This window comes from Podarcis tiliguerta (genome assembly GCF_965153285.1).
Source record: "Podarcis tiliguerta genome assembly, chromosome: 6".
In the NCBI taxonomy this organism is placed as follows: Eukaryota; Metazoa; Chordata; class Lepidosauria; order Squamata; family Lacertidae; genus Podarcis; species Podarcis tiliguerta.
Genome location: NC_139539.1, coordinates 39,717,819 through 39,744,063, shown reverse-complemented (window position 1 = coordinate 39,744,063; position 26,245 = coordinate 39,717,819). Strand labels below are relative to the sequence as shown.

The 26,245-nt window shown below is 45.2% G+C and overlaps 1 protein-coding gene across 1 annotated transcript in view; it reads right to left on the bottom strand.

Annotated features, from left to right (window-relative positions):
- SLC45A3 (solute carrier family 45 member 3) overlaps positions 1 to 25,336 on the bottom strand; it is a 39,682-nt gene extending 14,346 nt beyond the window's left edge. The window contains exon 1 of the mRNA XM_083444440.1: positions 25,124 to 25,336. The gene's annotated coding sequence lies outside the window, so the exon portion shown is untranslated. The remainder of the gene's footprint in view (positions 1 to 25,123) is intronic.
- Positions 25,337 to 26,245: the final 909 nt, after the last annotated feature.

The window sequence follows — 26,245 nt, the reverse complement described above, 5'->3', positions numbered from 1 at the left end:
AGCCACTGTATACTGCAGACCTGAAAATGTGATAGATCAGGATCTACTGGTAGATTTGCAGTAGATCAGCAAGGGTTTCCGGATCAGCAATGGTTTGACAATATCACCAACAAAATTGCTTTTTAAAAACAGCAATTAGTACTGCAAACCAATTCCTAAACTCGGAATGTGCTCCAAGAAACCCTGAACGAAATGTCTGTTGCTCCTGCCTTTTTGGTAGGCAGATCTTGGGGTTCTAGTAAAAAAAACAAAGCTGAAGTCTGCCAAACCCTGTTTTACAGAGAGAGTGCCAGATGCAACATTGGTGTTCCACTTACAATGTGCCCTGTGCTACTCTTTCTAGAAATATCACTGTGCCACGGAGCAGAAGACCTTATTTAAAAGCCTCCCAGTGCTAATGACAACTTTCCCGCTTTCCCTGTCAGGAGGGCTCCTCAGTCTATCGCACTAGCATTTTACAGGCAGTAATCCAACAGGTGAATGAAACCCCTGCATTTCATGGAAAGCAATGCTTCATTCTGCTGAATTACTTGCACAGATGTTAAAAAGCCGCAAGAGCCCTACCCAGGATGGGACTGTGGGGGCCCCAGAAGTGGAAAGCCCGCCTTGACCGCACAGGTTACTGTGAGCGCAGTCTTCAGAACAGAAGAGATGGTACTGAAGTGGGATGCAAGATCATCCGCAGAGAACCGACATGGAATAAAAACTATGCCCCACTTAGGCACTCCATGAGCAGCTCACCCAGTACGATGTCACTGTACAGCACTCACTGACTCAAAGGAACTGGTCTGCTTATCCCTGTTTCATCCAAGTTTCATAGATGCCAAGAGATCTGGCTGCTACGCCAAGTTAAGGCTTTGTTCTGGGACCGTTTGAATTAGGACAGAACTAAAAAGGAAGAACTATCCAAGGGAGAACCAATGTTGTGCTGTTCCTAACACAATTGCGGCTTATTTTCGAAAAGCTCCATTTTTACTGCAGTTTCAGGTGCAAACTTAGCATGGAGAACAAGCAGCATGACCTGGGCATTGCCCCCCATCATTAAATGAATGGGGTGGAGCTGTCCTGGGTTATTTCTCAGTTGTATGGAAAAACTGTGGCAGAAGGAGGGAAACTGTTAAGATAATTTGATACTCTGCTTTTGGCAGGTGCCAGTTTGGCTACAAATAACAGTCCCTGCGAAGAACAAGCATATATTATAAACCACTGATCTCCACCACAACAGGTTTGCCGGCAGACCGGATCTGTAGGCACACAGTCAAATGAGATGCTATATAGAGGAAGAGTCCCAGCCACAGAGGTACATTTGGAGCCCACCACGCTGAAAATAAAGCAGTGATCCCGTCACTGTAATGAAGCTGTCCTGTTCACACCTTTGCTGGCCACATGCCCACCTACCCCTCTCCAGAAACTCTGAGTCAAAGACATTCTGCCAAATTCTGCACCAAAGTTCAGTCCAGCATGTGCACACCTGCTTATTTTTAAAGACACTTGGTTGACGGATTTGGGTATTTTGGCAGTGTGGAAACCTGGGAGGACACATGGATGGAGACTGCAAAGGGACTGGAAGTCATGAAGGGCAAAAAGGTCTGCATGTAAGGCCCAGAAATAGATATCCCGCGGGAAGGACTGTAGCCCGTAAGCAGAGGACATGCATAAGTTCCCAAATTCAATCTGCTGCATCTCCTTATCTGGAGCCTTGAAGAGCCACTGCCAATCAACGCACAATTGACAATGCTGAGCTAAATGGACCATTAGTCTGGCTTGGTATATGTTCCTATTTGGAGAGGCAGTGTGGTGTAGTGGTTAATGTGTTGGACGACAACCAGGAAGACCTGTAGCTGAATCCCAACCCAACTGGAAAGGGGCTCCTATGGGAAGCTGCCACTCAGTAAATGTCTTGTATTCACCCAAGGACAGTAAGCATTCCTGGCAAAGAGTGTATCGCGATATTAACTAGCCCAGTTTACTAAATAGATGATAAATTTAATGGTACAATGAAAACTAACCTCCACACTCAAACTCTCTCTAAGTAAATAGATGCAATTTGTCCCAGTGTGTTTAATCCCCTCCAAGATTTCCATTTATATATTAAAAAAAAAACCACGGTCAGATGTTATCTTGCTACTTTAAATGCATATTCTGTTAAGCTGTGAATTATGAATACATCCGTAAACCATCTGCTCTTCGCATTTTTCTTATGCAACATGCAGTTTTATTAATAAAAAAATAAGCAACTGCCTTCCATGAAAGCAGTATAGTCACTGGTGTCTAAACAGATCAGGCAGAGAGCTCAGACGGGTCTGCTTTCTCCCTCCCATGGGAGAAAAGAGTATACACAGTACAGTATACACAAGCCCTACCGATGAAAAATGAACTACATTTCCCCCCAAGAAACAACAGAACAACTCGTCAGAACTTCCTCACCTGGAAACCAGGTAAGTGGGCTGGGCCTCCACTTGATTTAAAGGGGGAAAGCTAGACAAAGGGAAGGTTTAAAAGCACAGCTTGGGAGGACAGCACAGTTCTGATAATGGCCAGGCAATCAAACAAGCCTGGATGTTTAGCATTCCTGCAGTTTCAGGGCAACCCTCCTCCTATTTTTCTCTGCAAAGTCGTGGAAAGCAGCTCTTTTTCTTCATGGATTGTGCAAACTGGACAACAGTGACAGAGCAAAAAAGATAGTGAGGATTCTACAGCAGCTGCCAAGCCCAGATAAAACACTTCCCCATTTAGATACACACACACACACACACACACACACACACACACACAACTTTCCAGCTTCCAGTCACAAGTGTTTTTTAAGAAAATGTTATTGGGCAGGGACAAAATCATTCAAAATTCAGAAAATCCTTCCAAGAGCAGTTACTCTCACCGAAAAAGAATAGGATTTAACACTGTGCTAGTATCCAACTGTATTGTTACATCAAATATGCACTTAATTCCTTTATCATTTACAGCATCTGTTGAGAACTGGAACTTTTTAAAGTATCTGTATGCTGCTTTTTCACTTTGCAGTCTCTTCAAGGTGGCTCACAATAATGGGATTCATGAACCTTCACTCTATATCTGAAGTTCAGAGGTGAGTGTACCCCAAATCATCGTCATCATGTACCCCAAATGGCACCATCTACACACAAGGAAAGTCTTCAGAAAAATATATTGGGGGGCAGGAATGACACACCTAAAACAGTCCAATGTATACAAAGCATGCTCAGTGATCAAAGATTGCTGGGTGGCGTAATGGTTAGAGTGTTGGACTAGGACCTGGAAGAGCAGGGTTCGAATCCCCACTCAGCCATGAAGCTCCCTGCCTCCCGCTGCTGCCATGCTACTGGTTTGGCTTAGTAATGTGCATGAACCCAGGCAGGCTCATGGTTTGTCTCCTTCCAAATAAATCATGAATTGTAAACTAAGAACAAGCTTTGGCTACAGTTCATGGTTTGTTTGGAGTGAAACAATCCACAAGCTCAAGTTTTCTCAGTAGCAGGGAAACAGCAGAAGAGGGGCAAAGCAGCAGCTTTTTTATTATTATTGTGCACCAGCACATTTGTTCATTCGTGCTAAGGCATAGTTTGGCTTAGGAACACAGGTGGTGCTGTGGGTTAAACCACAGAGCCTAGGGCTTGCCGGATCAGAAGGTTGGCGGTTCGAATCCCTGCGACGGGGTGAGTTCCCGTTGCTCGGTCCCTGCTCCTGCCAACCTAGCAGTTCGAAAGCACGTCAAAGTGCAAGTAGATAAATAGGTACCGCTCCGGCGGGAAGGTAAATGATGTTTCCATGCGTTGCTCTGGTTTGCCAGAAGCGGCTTAGTCATGCTGGCCACATGACCCGGAAGCTGTACGCCGGCTCCCTCGGCCCATAGAGCGAGATGAGCGCCACAACCCCAGAGTCGGTCACGACTGGACCAAATGGTCAGGGGTCCCTTTACCTTTACCTTTACGCTTACCAGGAGATGCTAAAGGTTGAACCTGGGGCCTTTGCATGAAAAGCAGATGCTCTACCATTGAGGTACAACCCCTTCCCCTAAGTTGTCTTCTTTTAGCTAACCATAATTATGACTAACCACAGTCATAATTCAGACATAATGTTTACCTCCATTTAAGGAGCACAGCTCACCGTGGCTTGTCTCCGGTCATGATAAACCGTGGTTTTATCATTAGTCCAAACAAGCTGCTTGTTAGTAGCACGTTTATGAAGTCTGTACTCCACAACTAGGCAAAATCTGAACCAATATTAATGGAGTAAAAGCAGGGCATCAGTGCAAATTTTGAAACATATATGCCAGCGCAAAGTACAGCAATTCCCTCAGGGCAGCTGTGTTAAATTAAATTCTGGCATCTCTTTCGGGTATTTTTATGAGTACGAAATTGGACTAAATTTGGTTTTTAAAATTAAAATAAAACATTGCGGGACATAAATGTGTGAAATTGTGTGACTTGGCAACTACACACAGTTTTCTTTTTTAAAAAAGATAGATTTAAAAAGTGCTAGCCATAATCCAAATCTGCCCTCCCCACATGGAAAACAGGAGGGCACAAAGGCCAGACCTGTGAAGGACAGAAAACTGGAGCCAATGGGGTGGCAAGTGATGGGCCAAAAGCAAATGGGCACTGCAGCAAATCCTCTCCTCCTCCCCACCTCTGTTCTGCTCATACTCTCCAATGCTCACACAGGTTCCCTTAGCTACTGATCTACTACTAGTGCAGCATTTGCCAACCTTCCAAATGTTTTGCACTGCAACTCCCATCAGCCTCAGCCAGCCGGCTCGGGGCTGATGGGAGTTGTAGTCCAAAACATCTGGAGGTTACCAGGTTGGCAAAGGCTGAACTAGGGGCATTATACTGTGACTGGCTTCTTTTTAAAATAGTTAATTATAGTTGATGGAATAATTTACCCCAAAAAAAGAAAAAGAGAGAGAAGGGTGGTTTAGTACAATCTTAACAGAGGCATTCTTTCTTCTCTCTCTCTCTTCACGGACACATTCACACCTCTTCTAAGACGGTGCCTGCCACAATACATGCATTCATCATGTAAAAACATGCTCCTTTCCCATTCAAAAGTTCACTGTTATATATAGATTTAAAAGCCAACTAGAACACATGTAATTAATTGACTAGTACTCCTTTATTTGGGTAGCAGTCCAATAAGCTTATACATGCTGGATCTCAATCATGAATGGAGGGGGGAGGCAGTTGTTATATGGTCAGTCTCTTTCCTTTCCAGTCTCTGGCCTGGAATTCAATTTTCCCCCAGCCTTGTCCCTGATCTCTAGCCCAGACTGTCGCTCTTGACTAGAATATGGCTCGCGTGCAGAGCTATTTGTTTACATTTAAGGCCAATGTACCGGAAAATCTGGAACCAACTGGCTGAATATGAAATACACCATGGTGTAATTCTGGCTATTTTGTATGTTGGAATGGAACTCACCTGACCCCTTTCCCCACCCCCACTTCCTAAAATGTGTTCTGTAGCAGAGAAGGGATGGGAGCACAGTTGTAATTTATTTCATTTCATCTCCCTGAATTAGCTCCAGGTTTCCGGTGAGCTGAGGCCTCGATTACATTACTGGCCCTATACCAGGCAGCAAGGCTAATGACATGCTGCTAGAAATCCCTTATTATCCAAAGCGGAAGGCAGAAACATAGGTTTGAATATAGAAGCTTCCCTGGATACAAATGCAAAGAACCAAGAAACCTCGCAATCTGGAAATGTAGAGTCTCCTCTCTAAGATTTACGAATCAGCATTCGGTTGCCAAATGAAAGCGTTTATCAGTTCTTCCGTGAGAATTTAACTTAAGGTTCTGTACACATGGGGGCCTTAAAATGCACAGGGGTCATTGTTTCACAGTGTGCTTTTTCACAAAGCCGTTTGCAAGTGTACACACCTTTGCGCAATAACGTCTTCTAAAGTGGCAGCTACTATCTGTGTATACAGGTGGGGATGTGTATACAGTGTACAGTATACACTCACAGGTTAATGTGCTGCCTCCTATTCTGCCTTTATTCATGGTCAAGTTATACATGGCGATGGGGAATGGAACAGCCCAGTGGTTTTCAACCAGGGAGCTACGGCACACTGGGGTTCCTTGAAGGATGGTCAGGGATGCCATGGGCAACACTGGCCTCAGTCCCCCTTTCCTTCCCTCCCTTCCTGTGATGCCCTCTCACATCTGTCTCCCAAAGGCTTGCACAGCTGTTTGTTGCAGCAGCCCTAGCTACAAGTTCCCCAAGCAAATTGTGCCTCTAGGGTTGGCCAGGGGGTGCTGGTTACCAGAAGCTGAGGCGGCCTTGGGGTCAGCAAGCAAACAGGTGAGGGAGCCCGGCCAGCCAGTCTGCCAGCCCTTGCTGTTGGAAATGGACAGACAAATCTCAGGCCCTTGCGGGGCAGTGTGAAGAGGTACCTCTCTTTGGGGCAGGGGCAGCAGCAGCGGCTGCCCAGAGGACTCCCAAGGACAGGGGAGAAGAAGCTGAGGGAACACTCCACAAGGGAGGGTGTATGAAAACGGGTGAGAGGCTGCCAGCTCTGCAGGCAAGAGGTGACATAACTGGGCTCCTGAGCCCCACAGGAGTGCCGCAGAAAGAATGTAGTTGGTCAAGGGAGCTGTGGACTCAAAAAGGTTGAAAACCCCTGGCATGGCCTGTTCCAATAGGAAGTGATCTGAAAGTGTTCTCTGTGTACACATGTATGCAGCAAGCACTTGAGAAGTACATTCTTGGCACAAAATGCATTATAACTGTTCCAGGAGAATGAGCTTTAGATTGAGATGTTAGATTGGCAAATAGTGCGAGACAGGGATGCTATGGGGATGGTATCCCATGTATAGCAACCCCAAAAGACACCTGCATCCAGCTCTGAGCACACATTTGCACACAAATTCTAAGGCTGTGATTCTCCCCATACTTAACTAGGAAACAAATGCCATTTGACATTTGGACTTTCCTCTGTGTAAACATAAATCGTATTGTGCAGTAAATCTTAACATCTTTGCCAAAAGACAACCAACAACAACACCCACCTGTCAATTGTTTTGACTTTCCAAAATAAAAAATGGCCATTTATAGCACTGAGATTCCATTTTGATTTTCAGCAACCTACGTTCACCAGAAAGGAGGTGGGGAGTGCCAGTAACAGCCATTTGAAAACTATTTCTGTTTCAAAACAAGAGTTATAAATAAAATTGAACGATTAAAAGTAAGGCAAGCATTGGATGGAACATTTTGAAGCTACTCAAACAGGAGTGAATAAGGATTTATGAGTGGAGGCACTGAAAAAAAAGAAAGGAAGAGAAAGATCTAGCTACCACCTCATTTTTCCACAGCATACCTCATCAAAAGCATTAAAGATGACCACAGCAGGAGGAGATAAAACAGTTCAGGGGGTCTGGTACTAACGTGATGGTGAATAAACAAGACCCTCCAGAAAATCAGAGGCAAAAATAACAGATTATGGTACCAGTAAGGATTCGCATGGCAGCCCACCTTTTCTGAAACTTAGACTTCTTTCGTAAAAGGTACTAGAAGCTATGCCACAGAACAGCGTCATGTCTCAAGAGTAGCCACAAAACGTGGGGACCAAGTGGGCAGAGTGTGTATGGCACAGAGCCCTAACAGCCACAAAGCTCGCTGGGTGGCCTCGAAGTCTCCATTTCTCAGCCTAACCTGTAGGGATAAAATAAAATCACCTCATGCACATGCCAAATTGAATTCTGCGGAAAAAGTGCAGGACACAAGGGTGATGAGAACAGTGATGTAATGGTAGCAGGGACAGGGAGGGACACAGTTCCACCACGTATTTTACATCAGGGACAATGATGTCATCTCCTGGGGGGATATTTGTCACTCCTCTGCATGCCAAATAAATAAGCTTTTCTCAGAAAGAAGCCCACCAAATAAACTACGCAGAGAAAGAGATGGCCTATGTTAGCATGCATGGCTAAGGGTTAAACCACTGCTTTTTTTTTTTAAACCCTCCAAAGTCCCTTTACTATGAATTAATGACCAACCAAAATGTCACAAAGCTTTCAACTCCACCAAAACTTCATCAGGGCAAATGTTAAGCAAAGCAGGAGTGGGTGTGTGCTTTAGGCATAAAGTCCGCATTGGCTATCCATTCATTTTTACTGTATTGTCTTAATCCCCATTGGCACCATACATTTAAAGCAATACCATTCCACATTAAAGAGCCCCTGCAAAGGATCCTGGGAACTGTAGTTTGTGAAGGGTGCTGACCCATTCCCTGGGACTGGTTGTCCTGCTACTCCGGGAACTGCAACTCTGTGCAGGAAACGGAGATCTGCTAACAACTCAGCGCCTGTAAGGTTTGGTCAAATGAGCAGCCAGAGTTTCCAGACACACTGGCATCAAGGCAGGCGGGGGCCCCACCCTCAGCCTATGCCCATAGCTCCAACATCTTGTCTGCTTGCCCCCTCCTGCTTCTCCAAGTTATTATTAACAGAAGAATAAAAATGTAAATCAAACCAAGTGGGAAAAACATAAAGCAGCCCCAAACAGGTGCCCCCCCTTTAACCTCTAGGCCATGGTAGTGGGCAGGAATTAAAGCCCTGCACCACATGACCAGAATCCTTGTATTTATATGTCAGTGTGTAAAACCCACCCTGCTGAGCAGCCTTTTCTCTGCCTGAGGCTAGGGCTTCTGCTCAGCGTCTAGTCCAACAGACACACAAAAGGGATTAGCCAAGAGCCTCTCAGCCCTGCAGAGTAATCCATCAAATTATCCCCTTGTTGGCGTGGCTGTCCTCTTCAGAGGGGAGAGCGGGCCGGGATTGCGGGAGGGGAGGGGGGGTGGCCTCTAAAGGCTTTTGAAGAAGCTGAAATTACACTTGAGCCTGAAACAGTCCACCCAGCTGCTTCCAGCCCAAGAACCACAATGGGATGGTTGTAAACAGAACCCTGAGAGACGGGAGGGAAGCAGCGAGGGAGACAGGCAGGGAGAAAAAGAGGACAGGCAGACACTGTTGAAAAGGGCAATGGCCTCCCCCCGCCAAGTGTCAAAATCCAACAGGTGGCTTCGCTCCCCTCCCTCAGCCCCTTTCTGTATCCAGTAACAGAAAACAGCAGCGCTGAAAAGGAGCTGACAATATATCTTGACCCCCTCCCCACCCCTTCTTCATTTAGGGGGAAAGGGCCCACATTTCAAGGAGCTGGGTCATGTATTATGCAGCAATGCCCAAAGGCGTTTTTCCTCCCTTCTAAGCAGTGCCAAGTTCAGGGCCTCTGCATCTTCCTGGAAAGTCCCAGCCTGGACCAGTTACATATCTCGGGACATCCCGATCCATCCCTTGCTTAGCTGCAACCTGTATTTAAGTAACACAAACCTGTCAAGAGAGAACTCTCAGTGTGCCCCCAAAAATGCCATTGGGGGAGCTTCGCCCACAAATTCCCCACACAATGCTGGAAGATGATTTCGTTTTGTGCAATAGGCTTTTGTTTTTCCTAAAACACCAATAAATGAGCAGCATCTAAGTTTGCACCAAATACTTCCAGTTTCCAAGATAAGGATCAAGAAGCTGTCCAGAGAAGCAGAGCTGGCGCATGCAAGCTCTATTTGTTTCAAGAGGAATTCGAGGAGGAGAGGCCTTCTGTCGTTCCGCTCCGTGCCCACTGTGAAGATGTTTGCTTTCAAGTCTAGATTGTTTCAACCCACTTTAAAAATCTGGGCCCAATTGGAAGATCAAAGCACTTCAAAAGGTATTGTCATAAATTTGTATCCTGAGAGGTTACTTGAGAAAGCGGGGAGGGAAAATGACATTCCCTTTACTCCAACTTCCTACCAAATGTACAGATCAGTGACACATCAGACTCATGGCCAGCAGACGACTGATACATGTGGTCTGCACTGCAGATGGGTGAATTTGCAGGGGTAGTTTTTTTGGGCTCCACTGGGCCTTGGGCTGTCACAGCTATTATTATTTGTTATTTTTATTTAGTTGCTAGATGCCTATTCCCCTCATAGAGCTACGCTGCAGAGTTGCCTGGGAAGAACGACTGCTGTTAAACCACTGGGGGGGGGGAATAGGGGTTTCCTAACAACTCTCAGAACCCTTAACAAACCACAGCTCCCAGAATTCTTGGGGGGGGGCATGACTGCTTAACGTGGTACAGTATTATGGCAGTAAAATGTATAGTGTGAATGTGGCCTTAGTACATTTTTATTCCTACTTTCCTCCAAGGAGCACCAGACTGCATACATGCCCCACCCTAATTACAGGGCTGGCCCAAGACATTTTGGCATCTGAGGCAAACCACAAAATGGTACCACTCCCAGCCCACCAGGGAAGAAGGGGGCGAGTGAACATCTACTTACCAGATGGCTGAAGTAGGAATCAAAGGCCATTGCGGGAGGAAGGGGCCTGCTCTGAATCACGCCAGGTGGGTGCAGACCCCAAGCAACCCCAAAGGGCAACCCTTGGCATTTCCTCCCTAGGGTTGAGAGGAGCACCTCCTATTCTCCGACAGCCCACTGTAGAAGTGGCATGGGGGGGGGTTGCCAAGGAGGTGGCAGATCTGGCCTCCAAAGAGCACACTGCATCCATCACTGTGGTGGGCAATGCATTCTTTGGAGGCTGAATCTGCTGCCCCCGTGGATCTTGCCACCTGATGTAGTTGCCTCACCTTGCCTCATGAATGGGCTGCCCTTGCTTAATTCTCATCACAGGCTTACTGGAGAGCATGAGGTTCTCAAGGTCAGCCTAGGACCTTCTAATGGTTTAATGGGGATCTTCTTAATGCCTCCACACTTGTTAATAATACATAACTTACTGAAAAGGAGCTTTCCAAAACCCTATCCACTGTTCCCCGCCCCCTTCAGCCCCAGACTCCATGCACACTTGCTAGAAAGTTAGAGGATACAATTCCAAGTCACCAAGGTCATAGATAAAAAGAGGTCAGCTTCAGTGTCTGATCTCACACTCAGGCTCACCAGAAATTGGAGGGCACATGATCTGAAGAATTTCAGGCTCTGCCCCCCCACCCCACCCCCCACAGCCCCAGCTCTAGACAGAGACAGAGACTTTCTCAGCTTAACATCACTCCATGGTGTCAAGAATCTGAAAAATGCAATAGGCTTCAGGAAGGTCAGGCTGAAGACAGCGGCATCGCAAACCCTTGTGACCATGCGTGGTCACGCTGTCAAAGGCAATTATTGACATTTTCTCCTCTGCTGCCAGCCAGCGGCATGCAAGCCTTTGAGCCAGATGTACAGTGGGGAATGCCTATTGATGCAAGCAACACTTTGCTCTGAAGAGGTTTCAAGCAGAAAATGCTGGAAATTAATCTAGGGAAGTTATTCCTCTGGCTGTGGATTTCTCTTCCCAAGCCACACCTCTACAACCCCACACATGTAAGGAACGTAGGACGTTGCCTCATACCAAGTCAAGTATTGTCTATGCTGGCAGGTCATGGTTCTCCGTGGTTTCAGCCCTACCTGAAGATTCTGGGGATAGAACATGAGACCTTCTGCATGAAAAGCAGGTGTGGTAAGAACTCCGGGAGTCAGACCTCATCCAAACAGTTGGCAGTAAGCCCTATTCTGTATGACTTTTTTGGTAATCCTGTGAGCCTGCCTTGGTGAAGAAAAGGAGAAAATTGTCTTTCAGAGCCTTGTTACTAGGATGAAAATATTACAGGAAATTAGTCCATTTAATGCCTGTTTGGCTTAAGTTACCTTCTGAGCCAGTCGGGGTTTTATTATTTCATGCAAGCAAGGAAGGAAAAGGGGAGGGTAATGATAAGAGTAAGGAGAAACGTTTCAATAGCAACTAGAAAAAGGAACTGAAATGTGAACTTATCTAAAGCAGAAATCTAAAACCCCACATGTTACGGAGTTTATGTTCCTTGGAATTATAAAATGCCAACCCAGCATTTGCATATTCAGGTCACCAATTCAGGAAGTTCAGTTTACTTATGGTCACTTCATGCAAGGTTGCATTCCTACGTGAAGATTACTGCTATGCAAGGAAAAAATATGTATATACACAACCATATTTGATGGACAGGTGCAGTTCAGCATAAGGTATCACAGGAATTGATACAACCCCAGAGTCTCTTCTCCGGCTCACAGAATAAGGGGGACTTGCAAGGATTAGTGCACACAATTATTTATAGCAGACAGGGTATCAAGGCAAGAAGCAGTTCTGGGAAACATTTACTTTAGCAAAGACTAAAATCTTATAAATAAAGTGCAGTAGAGAGGTTCCCAAACTGTGGTCTGCGAACAACAGGGATCTACAGCCTTCATTCAGGTGTCAACAGCGTGTCTGTGGATTTGTGGTTGCAGATGGGAGACTGCACATCCATCGCATTAAATACAGGAAACCCCCTTACGTTCTGTGTGTGTATGTCAGCGGAGCAGGCGTAAGCCTACCACATTCCGCCTCGATCCACTCTCTCTCAGTGCCAAAGACAGCATGTGCATACACAGTTGCACATGCAAACGCAGGCAAATTGAGAGTTGCCTGTATTCATTTTGATTTTGAATTGTTTTTAAATTGCTTCTTTTGTCTCTTCTTTTGCATTTTATTGTATTAGCCTGAATTCCATAAAATAAAAATACAATTAAAAATCATATAGCATCTAATGCAGCTGCTACAACAGGCAGAAAACTCAGTAAGACTCTGCACAATTTTTAAGTGGTTCATGCGGGGGGGGGGGAGTTTGGAAAGCACAGCTGCCGTGGATCCCAAAAGCACCTACCAAAAAGTGCAGCCTTTACTCTAGCACTCAAGCATTTCCAGCAGGCAATCCCACACAAGGAAAGAAGAGAAATACTAGTGTCTAGCGCAGGCATAGGCAAACTCCGGCCCTCCAGATGTTTGGGACTACAATTCCCATCATCCCTGACCACTGGTCCTGTTAGCTAGGGGTGGTGGGAATTGCAGTCCCAAACATCTGGAGGGCCGAAGTTTGCCTATGCCTGGTCTAGCATTTCACAGCTAGGAGAAGCAAGACCCAGAAACCAGAATACTTTTTCTCAGGTTCCCAAAAGGCACGTAGCAAAAGGAATAATCCCAAAGCCACAGTGTGTCATAGAGTCATGACACAGTGAGAAAGCTTTCAAATTCTCCAGATCTCTTTTAATCATGCTCTATGAATGTTGGTTGGGGGGGGGGGGAGCTGGAGAGAGAAAAGGCTGGGCATGTTGTTGTCCCAAAGTCTGCAGTTTGTAACAGTCTTAAAATGGAGTGCAGGAGGAGTTATGCAGTCATAATTGGATTAGCTTTACTAGGGGAAAGACAGATTTGCAAGATGTACCCAAGGCTACTAAGACAAAGAAGCAAAAATGCTGTTTCTCCGTTTTTGAAGATATAAAATTTAGCAGTTACTTTGGTTATGTCTCCTCGTCAAAACACAAGGATGACTTCAGCTTTCTGACATCCAGACAAGATAAAAATGAAAGTATTTATATTAGCAAAACTGAAGATTACGGTACTTTTAAGGGTGTGCACTAGGTAGAGAGTCAACAGAAGCCAAACTAAGAAATATTACATTGTATTTGAAGGACATGTAACCCCCCCAAAAAATTTAAGTCTCTGGCACTGAAAGTTCATTTCTCTCCACTTTGAAGACCCCTCTACTGGACAGAGAAATGCAATATTCTTTAAAGCATATAGTACAAGTTGTAGGTAGTCATGTGGTCTTTACCATCCTGTGGCTCCTGTATCTGTTTCTCCTCTTAGTACCAACACTGCCGTTTATAATTTTAATATAAGGAATGCAATCCTTGGGTGTCTGAAGTGCATCTCTCTAAATGTTTCTTATCTAAGGAAAAACAGGTACCGTTTGTGTGTACAATATAGAAACAGATATCTAAAGAGATAAAATATAGAGCAGTTCCCATGGGATGGTCCAGCATAACTTTCCCCCTGCCAAGTCCAAACAAACCACTGGCTAGATAGGGGAGGTCTGGGTTGGAGCAGACTTGTTTGAGAGCCATTCCAAAAACCTGCTTTTCAGGGTTCAGGATTGCATTCCAGGACACAACAGCAGCTCTGAGCCTGCTGAGGAGGAGCACCCACAGAGAGCATCTTCTTTGGAAAAAGCCATAGCCAACCCTCCGGTCATTTGAGTACTAGCATTAGCAGGGCAAAGCTAGTTCAGTTGCAAGCTTGGGATAGGGAGACTGTGGTTTTTTATGCCAACAGAAAAGTCATATATGACATGCACGCCGTTATAGCAAAGACAGGAGGACAACACAGTGTTCAAAGTCTCCACTGTAAGACGCTTTGAAGAGACTATGACAGAGGGTTCCACATTTTATTACTTTTTTCTGGCTGAACTTAAGAGCATGACCTTTTGCTCCTAGTCGAAGAATACACTTTGGATCCCAGACACAGACAGACACACAATACTAATGGGCCTTTTTGTGATCACGTGGTAACTAATGCATTTTCCCCCATGGCAATTTTCTGGTCTGCAATTCCAGCTATTTATATCCCTGCCAGAGAAGTTTAATGCCTGTGTGTGTGTGTGTGTGTGTGTGTGTGTGTGTGTGTGTGTCTTCTTTGACCATAGCCAGCAGGTTCCCTCTTCACAATCTCCAAAGAAAGAATAGATTAGAAACAAAGATCATTTGCAAACAGGAGGAACTGGGTACTTTTCACCCATCTCATGCCCTCCAGATGTTTTGAACTGAATTCCCCATCAGCCTCAGCTACCACCCTGTTGGTTGAGGCTGATGGGAGTTGTAGTCTGTCTGACACACCTGGAGGGCAGCAGGTTGGCAAGATCATACAAAAATGGTGAACTAAGAAAAGAGGCAAGGCTCATCTCTACAGCAGGATTGAAAGTTACATAATTTGTAAAGGGCTGCCTTACTTTGCTCCCATGAATGAACTTAATACAATTTCTACAATCCAGCATTACAGTATTTCCAGAGCCAGTTTGTGAATCTCCTAAAACCACATCGGGCTTATTGTTAATAGGAATTATTAACCAGCGCCCATAAATCAATTACTACTACTTACTGATGGGACTAAATAATAATATTTGGGGTTTCATGGCAAAGGTTTCAGCTCTCCCTGAAGCCACCCACAAAGCTAAAAACTGCTCAGTGTTGACTTTATCATTCCAATCATCTGCCAATTGTTTTGGGTATGATTTTGGCCTTTTTTGGTCCCAGTTATCCACTTCTGCAAATGGCACATCAGTTTAGCTTCACAGAGAAGCTGAGATGATAACTGGTTTCATGGCTGCCAGATGATCAGATCCTGCTTTGAGGACGGTATAAAGGATCTTTTTTAAAAAAGTAAAAAGAGTTGGGTTCAGCATTAGATTATTGGCTCATGTCCCTCTGTAGGCTGATCTTGTCTGCTACACTCGTAACACAAACAGTCCTGTGTTGATACACAGCATGGCTAAACAGAACAAACAAGGCCAGTTATAAATGTTCTCACTTACTGGTGCGTCACATGGACAGGGTGGCAATTGAGAGTAGACTTGCAGACAGCCTCTGGAAATTGCAAGGACACACTTTCTCTCCCAATAGCCCTTTATGTTTCATTTATGTTTGCCCACCTCTAGCTGTGTTTACCATATCAAAGTTCATGGGAAACACAGGTGAAGCGGAAGGGTAGCTGGGTAACAGATTACCCCCCAATCACAAATGGGTCCTGACATCTTCACGGTTAAGTTTCAAGCATGCATATGGAAAGCTGAACATCATTTATAAAGCACATAATGTTTTGTCACTGAAGTTCACTTTGTATGGTGTATAAGAGCATGCAAAAAGTTACAGAGCAGGGATGAGGAATCTGTGTCTCTCCAGATGTTATTTTATGTCAACTCCCAGAAGAATGACCAACGGTCAAGAATTACTGGAGCTGTATTCTAGCAAGATCTGGAGGGCCACAGGTTCCCCGTCCCTGATAGAGGTGGTCAGTCTGACTTACTGCTGCAAAACCTTGGGATACCATATCCCAAGACATCCACCAATGTCCACAACTGCTCTCAAACCAACCAGGGTTAAAGATGAGGTACCCCCACAGAGATGCACCAAATTTAATCTGAGTGGGTATTTTATGTCATGTTTCCCCTGCGTTCCATATGAAAATGGAAATAATTGTGCAAGACACAGGTCACAACCAAAGGTCACTGCATACTTGCATAACTGTCACTTGATGAATGCATTGTCAGGCAGTGTCTTCCATGTGTGAATGGGAAATAACGCCTATTAAGTTTAGTAGGACTTACTTTGGAGAACATGTGCACAGGATTGCAGCTTTGTCCACAACCATTCATTTACTGGTATATGGCAAGCAAGGATGGTCCTGCTACGAATATGTAGTAGAACAGAGTTGGCCAACTTGTTTGTACAGCACTATCAATACACCCAGTAACACAGCACACTTGACTGCAGCTGAGGAGAGGTGAAACAGTGGGGTTAAAGTATTATATGCTTTATAAATAATAAAAGTTCAGCTTTCTAAAATTGCTTTTCAGGGTAACCCTGAAGTTCCCTTCATCAGCTTGGCTGGGTAAAACTGCCATTTGGCTTCTCTACTCTTCCCTGAACTGTCTTCTGCAGCAACCACTTCACCTGGCTATTATGAAACTTCATTATGCAACACGATGGAAGACCAGAATGACAATTGGCTCGTTTTCCTCTTCCTGCTCTTTGTATCTTCATCAAGTAAAAGCCAATAAGAAAGAAAGAGAAAGGGGGGGGCAGAGACAGACAAATACCTGCCCAAGAAGTTTATGATCTGAATGCTTCAAGAGGGAGAGGAAACATGAGATGGGAAACAGTGGGATGAAGGGGCGAAGCACAGTTCACAGCAGATGATGCATATGGGCGAATTCAGTTACGAGTTAAGCCAAAGTTAAGCCAAAGACATCATAGAAAAGTTAGGTTTTGGATAAAATGGAAGGTGTCAATATGAAGGTACTCTAGGAAGGATGCAACCAGCGGAAGGTAAGTGATTCAGATGGGAAAATTCATCCACTGAAAATGGGAGTCCACTGCAGCATCATTCCTTCCATTTCAAGGATTTTAAGTTCTTCCAGCATGCCCCTTGGTGTCCTGGATCTACTGCTGATGAGTGGAGAAACCTGGGGGGCCCTCCAGGTGTCACTGGACTCCCAACTCCCTTCAGCCGAAAACAGTGTGACCAATGGTTAGGGCTGATGGGAGTTGTAATCCAACAACATCCAGAGGGCCAGTCCCTGCTTTAGAGGGAGGTGAGGGCCAGGGCCAGGATCCAAAGAATTGAGAAAGTAGTTCTTTGTGCCCCATGGATTTCAGATTTCTGTTTCTCAAACAGCAGCACATGTCAAATGTTCACATTTTGTGTGTGTATATAAACACACAATCATGTATCCTCAACACCTTATAAGTTAACTTTGTAACAGGTTATAGTTGCTTTGGAGCCAGTCCTGATTAAAAAGTGGGAAGGGAAGGAAGATGCTTGGTTTGTGTGTAACGGCAAGTCACAAGCTATGGATTCCTGTGAATGATCAGTGTGCTGGTTCATGCTGTTCAGTTGGGTCCACCCTTCTCCTCCCTGTCCCACCCCAGGAGGAAAACAACAGCCCCCAGCACTCACTTAGCATTATGTGTGAAGCAGCACTTGTGCTTTGTTTCAGTACAAACAAACCAAAAGTGGAAGTCAAGGTTTGTACTTGGTTTACTGCTCCAAGAGGAGGAGCAAGGAAGTTGTTTTTGCCTTAAAACCATTTTGGCCTTTGAAGTTTAAATTAACTGAAAACTTCAGGTTTTATTTGGATAGGAGGTTAAAATCTAGCATGCATGTTCACTGATATACATTAATTTGTTAGCAGTATCAGTACAGAAACTCTCATCATAGCACAATAGGGAGGAGATGAGCTACTACCTCCTATGAACTCTACATAGCTCAACAAATTTCTATATTTTAACTTTTAAGTGAACTTTTGGAACGTGAACATTCCATTTTTAGAAACTGCCACACATAACTCCAGATTCTGCTGCAGGCCTCACTACAATCCAGTGGGGATGTCATGGGCTTGGCAGCTTTCTAAGCTGCTAGATCACACCATAAATCACCAGAGCGCTGCATGCAAAAACAGGCATGGGGTTCATTGAAGTTTGCATGATTAACCCCACGGCTTGTTCAAGTCAACCCAGAGCAGGTGATTCTGACTATAAACAGCTGGAGCAGAGATTGTTTCCAGAGCAAGGAAGGTCAATGCCGTATCTCACCGAAGGAGCTGCTTCTCCTCTGTGCTCAATCTCCTTGTGGGAAATACTTTTACGACCAGAATGCAGCCACAACACAGGCATTAAGAGAAGGTTTTTTATGGAGTGCCTGCGGACGTGGCACCTGCTTGCTGAAGAACATATTCCAGTCCTCGCGCTCTGCCTCCCCAAACAAAACAAAAAAGTGCTATTTGAGTTGCGTTCCTTCTATTCCGTTCCTTATTTTCCCAGGGCCTGCCTTTTCTCATATTCAGACTGGCAAAATGTTAAAATAAATATTTTCAGACTTAAAGCAGGAACAGATTCCTATTTGGGTAGGAGAAGAGACACCAACGGTGCCACAAGTTCATAGGACCTCCTAGGAACTAGCAGAAAGGATGAGGAGGAATAAAGAACACATAGCAATTCCTTGGGCAGTTCCACAGAGCCAAGAATTTGGTTCCTTACCAAGGTGTCCCAAGTCTTCACAGCCGTGCAGCTTAGAGATTTTTTCCCCAGCCTCAAATTAAGCCTCAATGTAATGAAAATACATGCCAATGAGATGGGGTGCCTACAAACCATCTCAAAGCCACATTATGTACATGTTTTCCTTCAAAGCAATATGAATATACTTGGATCTCATCTACTGCAGTTTCAATAAAGGCAGCTGCAAAGCAATAATTTCATTGCCTTTTGACCCCAATGCTTACAATTTCCCTCCTACACTCGTGTACATGCCCACCATATACTCAGGTACTGTACACACACTCTATATATTCATGTACACATGCTTACCAATTGAGAACAATGCTTTATTGCATCTAATGAAATGAATCCATTCCACAAAAGCCTTATACCCTAATAAATTGGTTAAGGCTTGCATAGGGATGGACACATCTGTCAAATTCAGTTCTCTTAGATTCTCATCTTTCTGAACTAAAATTCAGTTCTCCGTGACATTTTGCAGCAATGTGAGAATTACTTTTTTTAAAAAAAATCCTCATGAAAATTCAGCAGCATTTTGGTGTGAATTTCTCCTAATAAGCACATTTTTATGTGCAGTATTCACTAATATACACATTTTTGCAAGCTGTTTCCCCTAATATAATGCATTGCTGTGTGCTATTTTTGCCAAAATATTAATTTTTATGCACAATTTTTTAATTTTAATTTGAAAAACCAAATAAATAAAGTTTAGAAAAAATTATGCACACTTTCCCCGAATGCATGCATTTTTGTAAGCATTGTTTAGTTGGCAAACTGCATAGCAAAATTTGGATGAGTATGAAATTTGGCAGATATCTCTCTTTTGGTTTGCATATTGTTTTGAAAAAAGTGAATGTGATAAATTCAGCTTCAAATGAGACATGAATTCAATCCCCTTCCCCATCACTTGAAGGTGCCATAAGAATCATCATAGTTTTTGCAACTACAGCCTTAATGTGGCTTCCCCTTTGGAAACTGTACAAGTGTTTTTTCAACCCTGCTTCAGAAAAACTCAGGTTGAGTTCAGCTATGAGGTAAGCCTCACTGATCCAAATGGGTCAACTGATTAGACCCACAGACAAGATTCAATCAAGAGTAATGCAGTGCATGAAACATACAGTACTACATTCAGCCCCAGCAGAGCTACATGGCAGTGAAACAGATACCATCAAGGAAGGAAACTGAGCCTTCCAGCCATTTGACAATCTCTTCATCTTTCAAATTAGAAGTTTACGTAAGGAAGCCTGAATTTTGTTACTTGCATTATAGCAGTGGTCAAAAGTTAAGCAACCTACGAGATTATATTGTTTACTCGGGCATTGAAAAACCAAGAAAAAAATAGCTTCACTTTGCTTCTATATAAGAAATTTTTGCAATAGTAAGAGAAACCACAGGCACTTAAGACTGTTAACATACAATACTCCGGAAAAGAGCTAGCTATGCACTGTGTTATTTATGCGATTTATGCCCATCATCACAATATTTAAAACAGCAAATGTAAATAAAATGGAGCTTCTAGCCAAAATCTGAGGTGCATTATAGGTACCTCATGTGTGAAAAATACCTTAAAATACTGCTGATAAGCAGGCTTTGTGTAAATGTCTACAATGAGGGGCTGCAGCATTCAAAATTAAAAACTCAAATGCAGCAACCAGAGAGGACAATTGAGCAATAGCTGTAGGAAAGTGCATACTTGATTCTGGGAAGAAGATTTCAAATTTTGCTGATTTAGAAATTTGGCAGAGAACAGGCTGGATAAGCAAGAAGAAAATGAGGAAAATGAGAATCACTGGCACAGGAGAAGTGGAGTCAATGAGGCAGAAAGGGAGGAAGGGGCAAGAATGAGGTCCTAATCTCTAGCTGCTGGAAAACAGCACTCACACCTCTTGTTTCTGCCCACAAGCACGGCAGCAGCAACTTGTCCTTTAAGTGGAAGCTTCCAGGCTCTCATGAAGGTGTTGTCTTAACATGGTAGACAGCTGCATCCGGCTACTTATTGCATCATAGAGGCTATTCAGATTTCTGGCCCTTGCCTGTCATTTATTTATTTTATTTAAAGCATGTACAGCCCACTTGTCCAGCTCATGAGCCTTTCAACTACCATGAGATACAAGGATCAACAGCAGCTACATGAAAACAACAACTAATAACAACACCACAGCAAATAAAACTATTTGAAGGAGAAAAACCCAAAGGACAGAAGACAAATCTGGCAGTGAGGCCACAAGCTTGCAGAAAATTTAAATGGTATTTAGGTGGTGTCTGAATGCAGTCAGTGAAGGAGCCAAGCGGACTTCCTTAGGGAGCAAGTTCCATGATGTTGGAAGAAGCCCCTTGTTTGCATCACCAACAGCCCAGCTTCTTATGGCAGGGGATATGGAGAAGGCTCCGCTCCCAATCACCTGACTAGATGGGCAAGTTTAGGTAGGAAGAATTCTGGTTATGAGCCACAGAGGATAAGGCCTTAAACAGGTCTGGAAAAAGACTGAAGCCAGCAATGGATACAGACAGTAACGGAGTCACAAGCTCCAACAGAACTCGCTCTAGCAAAACCTCCAACTGCTGCCCTCTGCACCATCTGAAGTTTGTTTACACCCTTCAAAGGCAACTCCATATAAAGTGTGTCACAGGAAGCCAAACCAGATGCAACTAGGGTGGTGGCAACTATGTATTCTACAGAATGCCATTCAAGGCTACTTTATCCAACTATGTTTGCTTTATGAAAAGTATTTACATATCTAGGGGACCAGGCAGCTTGAGCTTCTATCAAAACATGAGAAATGTTTCAGATTTTAAAACAAATACTGGTGTGCTGTGTCTTAAGGACAATCTCTCCTTAAACATCATGCTAGAATATGCCTTGATTACAGAACAGACATTACCAGTGATCAAAGGCTTGCCACCTTTATAGACAGATGTACAACTGCATTTTGCTCTAAATTGACTGCTTTGTGAGTATGTCCTAAAGCTGCTAACCATTAGGTTAGACTTGTAACAGAATACAGCAGTCAGAAATAAGCTGGGCTGCGTTAAACACATGGTAAGAAAGAAGAACCTTATCAAACCACTGTACTGATCCAATTATTCAAACATCTCCATATTCTGTCCTGCTGTCCTTCTGAAGATTTGTAGAATGACAAAGGATATATAAGCATCAAAGAGCATGATATACTGTAAACCACCCGGTGATCCCCAGATGAACAGAGGTATATACATTTAACAACTATTTAAATTTATTTTATTTTATTAATTAATGAGCACCTAGAACACATCACTATAACCTCAATCCAATGTCTCTTAGCTGACCACTAGGCACAGAATATACCAATGTTGACATGTGGATACTAATGCTGAGGCTCAGGGGAGTTATAGTTTAATAATACCTGCTCTTAACTATTCATGCAGCTTTCTTGAAAACACTCCTTCTCAGCCTGTTTCAGAGTGCTCTACCAACAATCCCTTAAAGCTATTGCTTAGCAGTACAATCTCCTTTTGATCATGTTCCCCCCACCCCAAAACACACACACACAATACATTATGCACTAGCTTCTGAAAGGAGAACGGCACCACACATTATCACATAATTTAAACAAAGCCAAACTGTGGTCCCTATATAAAGTTTTCCTACAGAAAAGGGAGGGGTATGTGGAGAGTAGTATCACATGTGGAAAAAGCACAGCAATTCCATGCACACCACACAAAGGGGTGCTGATGTGGCAGCATGCCTAAGCTTCCTTTGCATTCATCATGATGAATTTGTCCCTCAGAGTGTGTGAGGAACCAGGAACCACAGCCCTTACTCAGGCTACTGAGGTTTCCAAGAGTTTCTGTACTGTACAAGAGTTTCTTGTACTGTACAAGAAGAGGAAGAACTGCAAAGAAAAGAGTTTTACGAGGGAGTCAAATAGAACATCAGCACACTGGTTCTGAGCTGAACGTGTAAGCTTACTCATTACTCAAATATTTGCACTTTCCATCATCATTGCACTAAACTACTGCTCAGTGCTTGCGTTAGCAGGTGCGCCGTATCTCAGATAATCCTAACTAAAACACTAGGGTTATATCCCATCCTGTCATAAAGGCTTAGTGCTACTTAGAATCCATTACTCAGGCTCCCCAAAGCTAGAAAAAGAAGGAAATTAAGGCAATAGCTTTTATTGGATTAGCTTCGGCTGATACTGAAGAGTGCAAACTTGATTTACACAGCGGCATTCTACAGGCAAAGGTGAAAAAAGGAGCACAGAAATTGCAAAAGCTTGTGATACTACATAAAAAGTGAACAGCTGAATTATTCCTTATTCTCTCCAGTCAATAGCTGTTCTGTTTCAAAAAGACAGAGAACAGTTGCTTACTCATTGCCTATGGGAACACAAGTTATGTCAAGATAAGAGTTTGATTAACTATTAGGAAAAGGATCTTAACAGCGGGACAAGTTGCATAATCTGAGCTACATGTTGTCTGTCTGTGGCACAAACATGATGAAATCCTCCCAGGAGTTTTGTGTTTGACAGAGAAACAGGGGTAATCAACTAGAGAAATAGTCAACAGCCAATTCCCATTGTGTGGCAATCTTTTGCCTGGCAGGATGTGCTCAGACCTTGACTTTGTAAATAAAAAAGTGAGGCGGGGTTCCTCCTCAGCCAACATGTGTCCCTCATGATTCAAGGGTCCATTCCCGTCCTTGCACCCCCACCCTGGAGATGGGTGCCTTGCACAAGGCACGTTCAGATTCCATTCCAAAGCTGCTTTCAAAAGCGCAGTGGGGAAACGGGGAAACACGGCCCAAAATAGTAAGTGATGTTACTTCAGTTATACACAGCACTGGTGCCAGCACCTGACATCTATGGCCCACTGCTGGGGGCCCAGCACCCTAGAATCATAACGTTGGAGGGGACCCCAAGGGTAATCGAGTCCAACCCCCTGCAATGCAGGAATCTGTGGCAAGGCCCACTGCTGAAGCCTACCGTCCTCCCACTTGGGTAGGGCGGGGGGGGGGGGAGATATCAGTTCAATGCTTCAAGCAGCACACTAGATGGTAGGCTCTAGCTGCCAGGGGTGCTGGCTTGAATAAAATATTGAGGGGGGCAGGTAAGCCCCACCCAGCATAATCGATCACAAGACACAGTAAGCGCACACCATTTGAATGGTAATGCCCATTAACTTGGGGGGGCACCACCTCAGATATTTTATTGGAGGGGGGAAAGGACGTTAGTCCCTAAGACTTGGCTCCAGTGCTAGCTGCCATTTAAATTTCTCTTAGTTCCTCTGACAAAGTCGCTCTGGAAAATTTAAACCACCAGCTGCCCAGCACTGCTTGGTGTCCATCAATTGTTGGGGGAGACACCCAGGGCCCCCACCCCGAATCCTACCATTGTGTTGCTACCCATTCTGCACCCAGAAACCTTAACAGCATCACCAATGTTGCACAGTAGGAGGTAAGGGACATGCTGCCAAAGAATGAAGGATCTGTACTCTCTCCCTCGACACATGCCAAGCTTCTTAAAAGCGTGGTGTTTGGACTATACGGGACACCCGGCAACTGGACTGTATCAACTCATGGCTCTCTCAAGCGACGAGCGGCCCTATCGCTTCTCCCGGGGTAACTCATCCCACAAGTCGGACTTCTTGTTTAGAGAAGTCGATCCGACGGCAGCGCACGTGCTCCAGAAAGGCTGGGAGACTTGGGAGGATGAAGTTCGCTTGTTGATCCGCTTATCCGGAGCAGACGGAGGTCCCTTGACCAGCCAGCAGCCCGGCTCTTATTAAGCAGTCAAAGAGCAAGGCAGGCACCGGCAACATCCCCATCGCCCCCGCCCCGCTGGACCGAGGCGCCCTGATTCAGCCCCACCTGCTCCAGGTTAAAGGCAACCAGGAAATCGGAGCAGCCGAGCAGGGAATCTTTGACGCGTCCGTCACCAGGGAAGGCTGCCGCGAGTTCAACCAAAATAAACACCCGGCGCTTCAGTGCGTGACTCACGCCTCCTCCCCCGCCGCCCCCATCTCAACTTTTCCGGAGACGAAGATTTCCCCAAAGAGAGATCCGGCATGATCGCGCCCAAGAACCTCGCGGGCTTCTTGCAGAGCAGGCGCGGCGTGCCTTGGGCCGCCTTGGGCTCCCGGGCCGAGCCGGCTGCTCCTCTCCCGGCGCGCCCTCCAAGCAGCCGCCCGCCCACAGCGGAGGACACGCCGAGCGCCTGCCTGCAGCCGCCCCGTCCCGCCAAACTCCGGAGAAGCGCCGGCTGGGAGGGGCCGCCGGGCTCCCCTTCTGCACTCGCCCCCTCCTCCCTCTGCAAGGAGCATCCCCGGGGATTTCCACCTTTCCCCCCCGTTTCCAATTCAAGGGCAAAGACAACTCTCTACTTCTGGAGGAGATGCTTTGCAGTCTTTAAAAGTGGTGGGGAGTGCCCACGGACTTGGCAGGAGGGGGCTCGGCCCAGACAGGCGCACGTGCTCCTCGCGTACCTGGCATAGAAGCAGCAGCGCCGCCGCCGCCAGCATGTCTCCTTCCCCGGAGAAGCCGCCTCTCCGCTTCGGCCCCCTCCGCGCCCGGATTTGTGCAGAGGCGCTCAATACCCGCCAGTGTCTCGCTCTGCCGCCTTTTAAATTGGCCGGCCCCAGGGCGCATGCGCCGAGGCCGCCAGGGTGGAGTGAGGTTGGCTTTGGTCGGGTTCGGCAGAAGGACTTCTCCCGACCCCGAGGCATCGTCGAGGGGGCGGGGCGGGGCGGCGGGGGCTTCTCCGCCGGTCGTACCGGCTCTGAACTTCCAGGCGGCGACTGGAAGAGACTTGGCGACCGAAGAGCGCTTGGGGGGTTGCAGACGGCGATGTTTTCTGGAGGGAAGGAAGGGAAGGGTAGACCGAGATTATACACACACACATCTGTCGAGGGAAACGTAGGAAGTTTCCACTCGTTTCAATGAAGTCTCTTTTGCAGTAAACAGCCCCGTCCCGAACACAACGCTGCGATACAAGCGTTATGATGGTCAACTAAGTTATACTCCGAGTAGACCCACTGAAATCAGTGAAGCAGAGTTAGCCACACCCATTCATTTCGATGGGTCTAGGTAGGATGAGTGTGCGATGCAATCCCTAGCTTCACTTAACATGATATTTGAGGATATTATGTTGGGCTTAATGTTTTGTTGTTAGCGTGGGGGTTGCCAGAATGTTATTCTTACTTTTGGGTGTGATTCTGGAAGCTGCGGTGAGAGGGTTTGACCCAGAACGATGACTTTCGAATATTAGTTGTTAAAGGGGACTACAACAAGAGCCACCCAATTCTGCCCTGTAGGTCTTACCCAGGAAAAGTGTGAAATATTTCCTAGATGGAGAGGCAGAGGAGGAAAGCTAAGGTTGATTTCAGTGGAACTTACTTGCACAAATGGGGGTGGGGGAGCAATTTCTCCACTTTCTTCACTCTGCCCAATACCTAGATGAAAATAGACAGAATTACCTAATAGAAAAAGTATGTCATTTATTTTAAAAACACCACTGGATTCAAAATTTCACCTGGATTAAGTGGATCTCAAATGACCTTCTCTCACAGGCTAAACTATTGCCTCCAAACACACATGATGTTGATTAT